The sequence below is a fragment of the Saccopteryx bilineata genome, chromosome X (genome assembly GCF_036850765.1).
Source record: "Saccopteryx bilineata isolate mSacBil1 chromosome X, mSacBil1_pri_phased_curated, whole genome shotgun sequence".
Taxonomy (NCBI): domain Eukaryota; kingdom Metazoa; phylum Chordata; class Mammalia; order Chiroptera; family Emballonuridae; genus Saccopteryx; species Saccopteryx bilineata.
The window spans coordinates 141,817,996-141,830,272 of record NC_089502.1 but is presented as its reverse complement, the minus strand read 5'-3'; the positions used below and the strand labels follow the sequence as shown (position 1 = coordinate 141,830,272).

Sequence of the window (12,277 nt, the reverse complement as noted above, 5' to 3'; positions counted from 1 at the left end):
TTTTCCTCTAAAATAAGAAACAAGACAAGGCTACACACTTTGTCGATTATTATTCAACATAGTTTTGGAAGTTTTAGCCAGAGCGATCAGGCAAGAGAAAGAAAAAAAAGGCATCCATATTGAGAAAAAAGTAAAAATACCACTTTTAGCAGAGGACACAATCTTGTATATAGAAAATACCGGATTCCACATAAAGGTTATTAGAAATAATAAATACAGTATAGTTTCAGGATACAAAAGTCTATCACTTTCCTATATGCCAACAATGAACTTCAGTTAATGAACTGAAAAAAAATTCCTTTTACCCTTGCAACAACAATAAAAAATACCTAGGAATAAACTTAAAGGATATGAAGGACCTGTACACTAAAAACTACAAAGCATTATTCAAAGAAGAAAAAAAAAGACAAAATGGGCCCTACCCAACTGGTTCAGTGAACAGAGCATCGGCCCAGGTTCGAATGTCCCTGGTTCAATTCCTTGTCAGGGCATACAGGAGAAGCGACCAATTGCTTTCCCCCTCTTCCTTCACCCCCTCCCATAGCCAGTGGCTCAATTGGTTCAAGCATCAGCCCTGGGTGCTAGGATAGGTTGGTTTCTCCAAGTGGTGGCCTCAGACGCTGAGGGTAGCTCAGGTGATTTAAGCATTGGCCCCATAGGGGAGCTGGCATGTGAATCCTTGTTGGGGTGCATGTGGCAGTCTCTCTTTCCATCTCCCCTCCTCTCACTTAAAAAAGAAAGATACATGAAATGAAAAAATATTTCATACTCAAGAATTGAAAGAATAAACATTAAAACAGCCATATTACTCAAAGCAATACAGAAATTTAATGCAATCTCCATTCAATTCCCAATGTCATTTTTAAAAGAAATAGAACAAAACTATCACCACATTTTTATGAAACCAGAAATACACTGAATAGCCAAAGCAATCCTGAGAAAAGAAAAGAAAAAGGTGGAGGTATCACACTCCTTGACTTCAAATTATACTACAGAGCTATGATAAACAAAACAGCATGGTATTGGGAAAAAAACAAGACATACAGACCAATGAAATAGAATTGAAAGCCCAGAAATAAAATCCGTATGTACAGACAAATAACCTTTGACAAAGGAACCAAAAACACACAATGTAGAAAAGAAAGCCTCTTCGATAAATGGTGCTGGGAAAATTGGAAAGCCATATGCAAAAGAATGAAACTTGACTATAGTTTGTCTTTCTGCATAAAAATTAAAAATGCATCAAAGACCATATAAAAATGAAACAATAAACTACACAGAAGAAAACTCATGTAGTAAACATATATTTTAGCCATAGAGAACATTTTTTGAATTTGACCCCAAACGCAAAAAAGGTAAAGCAAAAATAAATGGGACTATGTTAAACTAAAAGGCTTCTGCACAGCAAAATAAACCAATAGCAAAACAAAAAAGCAGCCAACCAAATGGGAGATGATATTTACAAACAGTTCTAATAAAGGGCTACTATCCAAAATATAGAAAAAACTTACAAAGCTCAGCAACAAACAAGCAAGCAATCCAATTATAAAATGGGGAGAGCAGATGAACAAACACTGCTATGAAGACAAACAATAAATAGATATAATGAAGATGAGATGCTCATCTCCACTACCTATTTGCAAAATGCAAATCAAAACCACAATGAGATACCACATCACACCTGTTAGATTAGCTATTATCAACAAGACAGGTAATAACAAGTGTTGGAGAAGCTGTGGAGAAAAAGGAACTTTCATTCTCACTGCTGGTGAGAATGTAAACTGGTACAGCTATTATGGAAGAAAGTACAGTTGTTCCTCAAAAATCCAATAGAACTCCCATATGACCAAGCAATTCCTCTACCAAATATCTACCTGCAAAAACTAAAAAACACTGGTATGTAAAGACACATATAACCCCATGTTCACTGCAGCATTTTTCATCATGGCCAAGACATGGAAACAATCAGTGTCCCTCGATTGAGGACTAAATAAAGAAGATATGGTACATACAGTGGACTACTACTCAGCCACAAAAAATTGTTATGTATTCACCCTGACTGGTAAGCTCAGTGATAGAGCATTGGCCTAGTGTGTATCCTGGGTTTATCCTTGGTCAGGCCACACACGAGAAGTGACCATCTGTTTCTCTTCCCCTCCCCATCGCCCTTCTCTCTCTCTCCACCTCTTGCAGTCAGTAGCTTAACTGGTTTAAGTGTCATCCCTGGGTAATGAGGATAGCTTGGTGGATTCAAGCGAAGGTCTCAGGCACTTAGGATAAATCAGTTGATTTAAGCATGGGTCCCAGTCAGGGGTTGCCAGGTGGATCTTGGTGGGGCACATGCGGGAATCTATCTCCCATCCTCTCACTTTAAAAAAGAAAATAAGAAAGATGAAAGAAATGATGATGTATTTCTATTTATAACATAGATGGTCCTTAAGAACATTTATACCATGTAAAATAAGTAAATCAGAAAAAGCTAAGAACTAGATCAGTGATTTTCAACCTTTTTTTTTTCATGGCACAAACACACACTAATTACTAAGGTCAGTGCCCCTGACTAAATACAACCATTTTCACCTCATGGCACAAATAAATTAGTTACTAAAGAAAAAGAGGTCAGGGCCCCTTTTTCTTTAGTAATTAATTTATGAGTGCGTGAGAAACAAAGGTTGAAAATCACTGAACTAGATGATGTCACATATAGGTGGGAGACTCAAGGACATAGATAAAAGTTAAGTGGTTACATAGCTGCTGGGAAGGTTATGATAGTCAGTAAAGAGAAACAAAAATATAATGACAAAAAATGATATGACTTTGGGTAATGGGTACACAACACAGTTAACAGCTGAAACGCTAGAGAAATGTTTACCTGAAACCTGTGTACTCTTATTGATCAATGCCACCTAATTAAAATTAATTTCTAATAAAAAGGGGGGGAGAAAGAAACAACACAAAAAAAAATTAACTATAAATAAATTTAATCCAGGAGAAAAAAAAACGTACTCAGAAATTTATACGATATTAAAAAAAAAAACTGAGGAAGATACAAATAAGTAAAAGCATATATGATTATTAAAATGTTCATACCACCTAAAGCACTCTATAAATTCAACACAATTCGTTTTAAAATACCAATGGCATATTTCACAGAGCTAAAACAATTATTTCAAATATTTATATGGAACCAAAAAAGAACCCACAGCAACCTTGAGAAAAAAGGACAAAATAGGAAGTATCACCCTATCTGACATTAAGGCATACTGCATTGTAATCAAGCATATAAATCAATGGAGAAGAGAGAGCCCAGAAATAAACCAGGTCTTTATGGTAAATTAATATTTGACAAAGGAGGTCCTGGCCAGCTGCCTCAGTGGTAGAGCACTGATCCAGTGTGTGGATGTCCCAGGATCAATCCTGGTTGGGGCACATAGGAGAAGCAACCATCTGATTCTTCACCACTCCCCCACCTCTTCTCTCCCTTTCTCTCTTTCTTCCACTACTGCAGCCATGGTGCAATTAGAGGGAGTTGGCCCCAGGTGCTGAGGGTGGCTCCATGGCCTTGCCTCAGGCATAGGAAGAGCTTGGTTGATGACCAACAAAACAGATCAATGGAGCATCAACTAGGGGGCTTGCCCAGTAGATCCCAAATTGGGTGCATGCAGAAGTCTGTCTCTGCTTCCCCTCCTCTCACTAAAACAAACAAACAAACAAAAAAAAAAACCTGCCTGACCAGGCAGTGGCACAATGGATAGAGCATCCAACCGGGATGCAGAGGACCCAGGTTTGAAACCTCAAAGTGCCTTGAGCACAGGTTTATCAGGCTTAAGCACAGGGTCGCTAGCTTCAGCATGGAATTATAGGCATGACCCCATGATCTCTGGCTTGAAGTTCAAGGTCACTGGCTCAAGCCCAAGGGTGCTGGCTTGAGTAAGGGGTCATTCGCTCTGCTGTAGCCCACTGGTCAAAGCACATATGAAAAAGCAATCAATGAACAACTAAGGTGCCGCAATGAAGACTTGATGCTTCTCATCTCTCTCCCTTCCTAACAATCTGTCCCTATCTGTCCCTCTCTTGGTCTCTGTCACACACAAAAAAAACAAAAACAAAACTGACGAGGCAAGAGTATACAATGGAGTAAAGACAGTCTCTTTAATAAATGATGTTGGGAAAGCTGGTAAGGTATGTGCAAAAAACTGAAACTAGCCCTGGCCGGTTGGCTCAGTGGTAGAGCGTCGGCCTAGCGTGTGGAGGACCCGGGTTCGATTCCCGGCCAGGGCACACAGGAGAAGCGCCCATTTGCTTCTCCACCCCTCCGCCGCACTTTCCTCTCTGTCTCTCTATTCTCCTCCCGCAGCCAAGGCTCCATTGGAGCAGAGATGGCCCGGGCGCTGGGGATGGCTCTGTGGCCTATGCCTCAGGCGCTAGAGTGGCTCTGGTCGCAACATGGTGACGCCCAGGATGGGCAGAGCATCGCCCCCTGGTGGGCAGAGCCTCGCCCCATGGTGGGCATGCCGGGTGGATCCTGGTTGGGCTGTCTGACTGTCTCTCCCTGTTTCCAGCTTCAGAAAAAATGCAAAAAACAAACAAACAAACAAAAAACTGAAACTAAACCACCTACTTATATCATACATAAGAAGAAACTCAAAATGGGTAAGAGTTAAATATAATTTGCAAAACCAGAATAATCCTAGAGGAAAACATAGGCACTACTATCAATACTTTTGCTGATATATCTCACAAGGCAAGTTAAACCAAAGAAAAAAATAAACAAATGAGAATAAATCAAACTTAAAAGCTTTTGCACAGCAAAGGAAACAATTTTTTTAAAAAATGAAAGGATCTGAAGAGAGAGTTCAAAAGGGTGTGAAACCATTAAGAGGAAAACAGTGGGATCTGCGCAGTCCACCCAAAGGATTCAACCTGGCGGCGGATCTCCCCCGGCCCCTTCTCCTCCCGACCCCTCCACCCGTCCTCTCTCCCCCGCCGACTCCCTCTCTCCGCCCTCCTCCCCAAGGCAGGGCAGCACGGGGGCCCTCCGGCGGGTGCCTGGGTGGGAGGGCGACTGCCCCGGGCTGGCAACCAGCAGCCACTGGGAAATGGTTCCACCGCTGCGGTGCGCTGAGACCGGCTCTGGGACGGCTAGGAAGGTGGCCCCGGGGGTCCCCCTTCCTTTTCTCTCCTCCTTTCCCCTTTCGGGGTTGGGGGGGTACGAGACGGCCCAACCTCCCCCCCCCGGAGTTACAGTCCCCCGGCAGCTGCGAGATATCACCTCACACCAGTCAGAATGGCACTCATCAATAAAACAACACAGAATAAGTGCTGGCGAGGATGTGGAGAAAAGGGAACCCTCCTGCACTGCTGGTGGGAATGCAGACTGGTGCAGCCACTGTGGAAAATAGTATGGAGATTCCTCAAAAAATTAAAAATCAAACTGCCTTTTGACCCAGCTATCCCACTGTTAGGAATATACCCCAAGAACACCATAGCACTGTTTGAAAAGAAGAAATGCACCCCCATGTTTATGGCAGCCTTGTTCATAATAGCAAATATCTGGAAACAGCCTAAGTGTCCATCAGAGGACCAATGGATTAAAAAGCTTTGATATATATATACTATGGAATACTACTCAGCCATAAGAAATAATAACATCGAATCTTTTACAACAACGTGGATGGACCCTGATAACATTATATTGAGCGAAATAAGTAAATCGGGAAAAACTAAGAACTATATGATTCCATACATAGGTGGGACATAAAAATGAGACTCAGAGACATGGACAACAGTGTTGGAGTTACAATGTGGAAGGGGGAGGAAAGGAAGTGGGTTGGGGGAGGGGAGGGGCACAAAGGAAACCAGTTAGAAGGTGACGGAAGACAATTTTATCAATGTCACCCCATTAAAATTAATCAAAAAAAAAAAAAAAAGAATTTGTCTCACGGCTAATTCAGGCAGTTAGAATAGTATAAGGATGCTAGTTCTGCTTCTTAGGCCACATCCTGCAAAAGGGGCCCCAAGCAAATTGGTGATTTGGCTCCTCTGATTTTGCCAATTGGATTTAAAGAAAAATAGGTCAGGAACACCCTGAAATAAAACAATACATGAGCATAAATTTAAAGGACTTTTAGATACTGGAGCTGATGTGTCTGTGGTTGCTAAGCTACATTGGCCTCCTTCCTGGCCCAATCATGCAGCAGCCACAGAATTACAGGGTATAGGGCAGAGTAAATCCCCTCAACAAAGTTCTAGTTTTCTACATTGGGAAGATTAAGAAGGTCATTCTGGATTTTTCAAGCCTTATGTGCTCCCTGGATGGCCAGTTAATTTGTGGGGTAGAGATGTTTTGAAAAATATGGGAGCGTTGCTTGTCAGTCCTAATGGTTTAGTCAGTACTCAGATGCTTGATCAGGAATTTTTTCCCACCATGGGACTAGGGAAAGAACAGCGAGGAATTCTCACCCCCATAGAGGTGGCACCCAATACCAGAAGGTGTGAATTAGGATATCAAAATTGAGCATACGTGCCTTAGTAGCTCCTACTACCTCAATAATGCATTGTGCAGACCCAATTACTTGAAAATCAGATAATCCTGTTTGGGTAGACCAATGGCACCTTTCTCAGGAGAAACTTAGGGCAGCTGCTCAATTGGTACGAAAGCAGTTACAGCTTGGGCACATTGAACCATCTAATAGCGCATGGAATACACTTCCATATTTTGATCTTGTTGCCTCCTGGATTATCAAGGGGCATAGGTGACCCTTACAGCTTATAGGTTTTGAGCCTCAAAATTATTGTTCCTTTTTTCAAAGGATCAACAACAATGGCTCTGGGAAACTTCCACTAAATGGCAAATCGCTTTTGCAAATCAATGGACAACTTTATACTGAAACTGTCAACTTAAAATCATCTCAAAGACTAGAATTATATGCCATTATCATGGCTTTTCAGCATTTGCCATATTCCCCCTTTAATCTATATACAGACAGCAAATATTTACTTATGGTGTTTCCACTATAAAGACTGCGGTCTTAGGGACAAATGCTGATGAACTATTTCAGCACTTTCTCCTTCTTCAAAGACTTGTATGTCAACATAGAGCTCCATGTTTTATAGGACATACTTGAGCTCACTCCATGCTCCCTGGAGCTTTAGCACAAGGGAATGCCCTTGTTGATCAAGCTACCCAAAATAAAGTTATTGGGAGCAACCATGACAGGTCAAGCAATTCAGTCTCATACTATTCATCACCAGAACGCAGCAGCCCTGTGTAAACAGTTTCAACTTTCTCGGGAAGCAGGACGGCAGATTGGGAAATCCTGTCCAAGGGGTCCTATACTACAATCTGCCCCTTCATTTGGAGTTAACCCTCAAGGACCCCTACCAGGACAACTTTGGCAAATGACTCATATACCTTCATTTGGCAAACAGTCCTATGTCCACATTACAGTGGATATCTATTCTGGATTTATAGTAACCTCTGTCAGAACAGAAGAGGCTGCTAAGCATGTTATAGCTCATTGTCTGTATTCATTGTTCTATTATTGGATTTCCTAAACTGGTTAAACTGACAATGCTCCTGCATATGGAGCAAAAGCATTTACTGTATTTTGTCAAATCTTTCGAATTATTTGTATTTCTTACAATCTTTAAAGTCAAAGTATTATTAAAGTGTACCCGGCAAATACTTTAAGGTCAATTTAAAAAAATTTAAAAGGGGGGAAGTCATATCCTGGAACTCCTACAGGTCTACCATACCATGCTTTTTACTTAAAAAATTTTTAATTTCTTTTGAATGCTGATGACACCAAATCTTTTTCTCCTGCAAACTTCTAACTTCATTTGATCTAGCTAATAACACTGTTTTGTCTTTTTCCAAATAACTCCAGATATATTGAAAAGATTTACACAGGCAGATGGGGATCCTCAAACCCCTCAGCGAGATTTTCTGAGCATGGCTTTTAAGATACCAAGAGGCAGAAAAAGCCCAATAGAGATCAGGGGAACTACCAGCTTTTAGGATATGCCCTTAAAGGCTCCAACGCCCCAAAGGGGTCTCATAGAATGCCATCTGGGTCCTGCTTCAATAATGGAAAGGAAGGTCATTGAGCTAAAGCCTGCCAGGCTTACATGCCTCTACTGTGAGAAAACGGACACTGGAAGGTAGGCTTCCCCCTCACTCCTCTAAGGGAGGGTTCAGTCTCTTCCAGCCCTGCTCCAGCCACCTATGATCTAACCTTGCCCAGAATGCGGGGGTTTGCCACTGAAGGCTGAAGGGGCCCAGGGCCGTCGGCCCCATCTATGACACTGTGGACGAGCCCAGGGTATTTCTTCCAAGAAGAAGGTAAACTGATCTCATTTGCACAAGGGCCACTTAACTATGTCTTGCTTGAATAGTCAGGTTTTTTATTCTTCCCTCAAAGATCTCTGTTGTGGGTGTTGATAGTCCTAGTTTCTGCTGCTTTGTTTAATATATAGTGTTTCCTTTATCCCTCCTACCTCAATGCCCCACTCATATTTCAGGCTGGGACCTACTCCTAATTTAGAGCTCTCCTTCCCCCTTTTGCCAACTTGTATTATGAATTTACCTTTGCCACCCAGCTTAGTTTATCCCAAGGTTCTCCTTACCATGCCACAGTCGCAGAGCTCCAGGGAAAAGCACCCTGGTCTCATCTCTCCAGGCAGAGGAGAACAGAAGCTCCATATCCACACATGCTGCAGATGGCTTTTCCAGTCTACCTGAATCATTACCAGCTAGAAGGAGCGGTCATTGGGACTTGGACATGAGCTGCAAAGTATAGAATGGTGACAACAATTCCAGTGCCATGCAGACTTTTCCTGGATGTGGACTTTTCCCAGACTCCTGCTCCCTGTGACAGCTCCTAACAAACTGAACTGGGGTTGGGTTGCATTTATCAGTGACTTGGCATGGTATTGGAGCCAACTTGGACTTGGTGACCTTTATAAGGACACTACTCTTTTATGGATTCTTGCTGTATTGGCCAAGAGTTTGCTTAAAGAATTTAATCACTGTAAAAAAAAAATAGAAGACTGGATAATAAAAATGTGGCACATATACACCATGGTATACTACTCAGCCATAAGAAATGATGACATCGGATCACTTACAACAAAATGGTGGAATCTTGATAACATTATACGGAGTGAAATAAGTGAATCAGAAAAAAACAAGAATTGCAGGATTCCATACATTGGTGGGACATAAAATCGAGATTAAGAGACATGGACAAGAGTGTGGTGGTTATGAGGGGCAGGGGGAGGGAAGGAGGGAGAGGAGGAGGGGGAGGAGGAGGGGCACAAAGAAAACTAGGTAGAACAGTGGTTCTCAACCTTTCTAATGCCGTGATCCCGCAATACAGTTCCTCATGTTGTGGTGACCCCAAACCAAAAAATAATTTTGGTGGCTACTTCATAACTGTAACTTTGCTACAGTTATGATTCAGAATGTAAACACCCGATATGCATTATGTATTTTCCGATGGCTTTAGGTGACCCCGCTGGGGTCGCGACCCACAGGTTGAGAACCGCTTAGATAGAAGGTGACGGAGGACAATCTGACTGTGGGTGATGGGTATGCAACAGAACTAAATGACAAGATAACCTGGACATGTTTTCTTTGCATATATGTACCCTGATTTATTGATGTCACCCCATTAAAATTAATAAGAATTTATTCATAAAAAAAAAGGAGAAGCCACTAAATGGGAGAATATATCCACTGATACATCTGGATAAGGGGTTAATAACCAAAACTTATAAAACTCAAACCAGGAAGATAAACAATCTAGTTAAAAAATGCTCAAAGGACCTGAATAGACACTTCTCTAAAGAGGACATACTGATGGCCAATAGGCATATGAAAAACTTTTAAACATCACTAATTATCAGAGAAATGCCAATTAATACCACAATGAGATACCAACTCACACCTATGAGAATGGCTCTAACAAATCAACAAACGTGTTGGTGAGGATGTGGAGAAAAGAAAACCATCCTGCACTGCTGGTAGGAATGCAGACTCATGATGCCACTGCAGAAAGCAGAATGGCATTTCCTGAAAAAATTTAAAAATGGGACTGCCTTTTGACCCAACGTTTCAACTTCTGGGAATCTATGTAATTCGAAAGAATATATGGGCCCTGATCGGTGGCTCATTGGACAGAGCATCAGCTCTATGTTCTGGCATCCGGGGTTCGATTCCTGGTCAGGGCTCACAGAAGAAATGACAATCTGCTTCTCTCCTCTCCCTCTCCCCCTTTTCTCCCTCCTGCCCTCTCACAGCCAGTGACTCGATTGGTTCAACTGTAGCCCCAAGTGGATTCTGGTTGGGGCATATCTAGGAGTCTGCCTCATTATCTTCCTTCCTCTCACTTCAAAATGAAACAAAACAAAACAAAAACAGCGATGATGTTAAGGAAAGACAAAGAACCTAAATGCACACTGTAAGTAAAAAAAAAAAAACTATTGTAAAAGGAATACATAATATATTATTTCAATTTTATGTAAATATAAAGAAAATAAAGATTTGCGACTAATACTCGTTCAGGGAAAGCTAAGAGAAATAAATGGATAAAGTCAAGCTATGTTTCTAACAGTAAACTCTAATTTTGAATTATACTGTAGATGAATGCAGATCATTACATGCTTGTCAAAACCCATACATTTCCAACACAAAAGAGTCAACTGCAATTTGTCAACTGTAATGTGAATTATGGAATATTCTTAATGATAATATAGGAATTCATGAACTGGAGTAGGAAGTTAGAATGGGGAATGACAACTTCAAGCTATACCTCTCCCCTTTCCTGTCTTGGCTAGAATGTCACAGAGTCACCTTCAGTGACCACCTGTTCATCATTTATCCTTCCCAAAATCCTTGTAATTGAGATAAAACTGGTCTCCACTAGATTCAGCAGCCATACTGACTTAAAAGTAACCATCAGGGCCATTACAATATGTATATAATACATTTGCATGATAGTATTGAGACCACTCCTGCACCTCAAATTGCCATGACAGTTCCAGCAGGACAGTCATATAGGCAATATTTACAAGGACATCAGAAGACAAGGACTGGCTACAGACAATTGGCTCAGTGGTAGGGTGTTGGCCCAGCATGTGGAAGTCCCGCGTTTTATTCCTGGCCAGGGAACACAGGAGAAGTGTCCATCTGCTTCTCCACCCCTCTCAATTCTCTCTCTTCCCCTCTGCAGCCATGGCTTGATAAAGCAAGTTGGCCCCTGGGGCTGTGGATAGCTCCATGGGGTCACCTCGGGTGCTAAAATAGCTGGGTTGCCAAGCAACAGAATAGTGGCTCTAGATGGGCAGAGCATGAACCTCAGATGAGGGTTGCCAGCTGGATCCCAATCAGGGTGCATTTGGGAGTCTCTCTCTAGCTCCCTGTCTCTCACTTGATTTAAAAAAAACAAAAAAAAACAAAAAAACAAGGACCACATTATTGCCTCCCTATCGCCAATGCCCCAGGTTAATAAAAACCTCCTACCCATAGCCCACCAATGTCTCCTTCATCTAAGTAGCCCATTCTCATTTCTTGAGAGTGTACTATCATTTTAATACATTTATTGTGCTTTGCTGGGTCTTTCTGTCACACTCACAAATACTTTCTTTGGCTGTTAAAAGAACTTGACTCCTCCAGTATTTTAGTTAATTACTCCTCTGGCCTCCCTGGGTACCGCTTGGCATCAATACTTCACTACTATAAGATGTCCAACATGGGGAAAACTATGGCTGAAGAAAGTTTTGGAAACTTTTTGCACTGTATGCTTAATTTTCTAGAAAGGTAAAGTGATAAAAAATGTAATCAATTAATAAACCTGTTAAAAGAAGTTGTTAAAAAAATTTTCCTACTCTACATCAAAACCTTTAATAGTTTCAATTTGTCCTCAAAATAAATCAAGCCTTTCCTTTAAATTCACAGGTCACCCTCTCTTCACAAACTATACTGTAGCCAGATTTTACTTGCCTTTTCAATTCTCTCAACTTTTTCAGACTTTAACATCTTGTTTTTTCCTAAGCCACATTCACACAATGCTGATTGTATTTTATTGTAATTTATTTTAAGTAAAATTTTATTAGTCATTTTGTCCCTTTAAAATAAATGCTTAACACCTGGCATGGTGCTGATCTTCTATAGGTAATGTTTACAAATATTAATTCATTGCAAATATAAAAAACATGGTCATCAATCATTAATTAGCAATGAAATCTGGGGGGGTTGTAAAGCTACTGGTATTTT

General features: G+C 41.1%; 1 protein-coding gene across 1 annotated transcript in view; it reads right to left on the bottom strand.

Moving 5' to 3' along the window:
* The window catches only part of LOC136316767 (lysine-specific demethylase 6A-like), a 318,159-nt gene that overhangs the window by 109,123 nt on the left and 196,759 nt on the right, over positions 1–12,277 (bottom strand).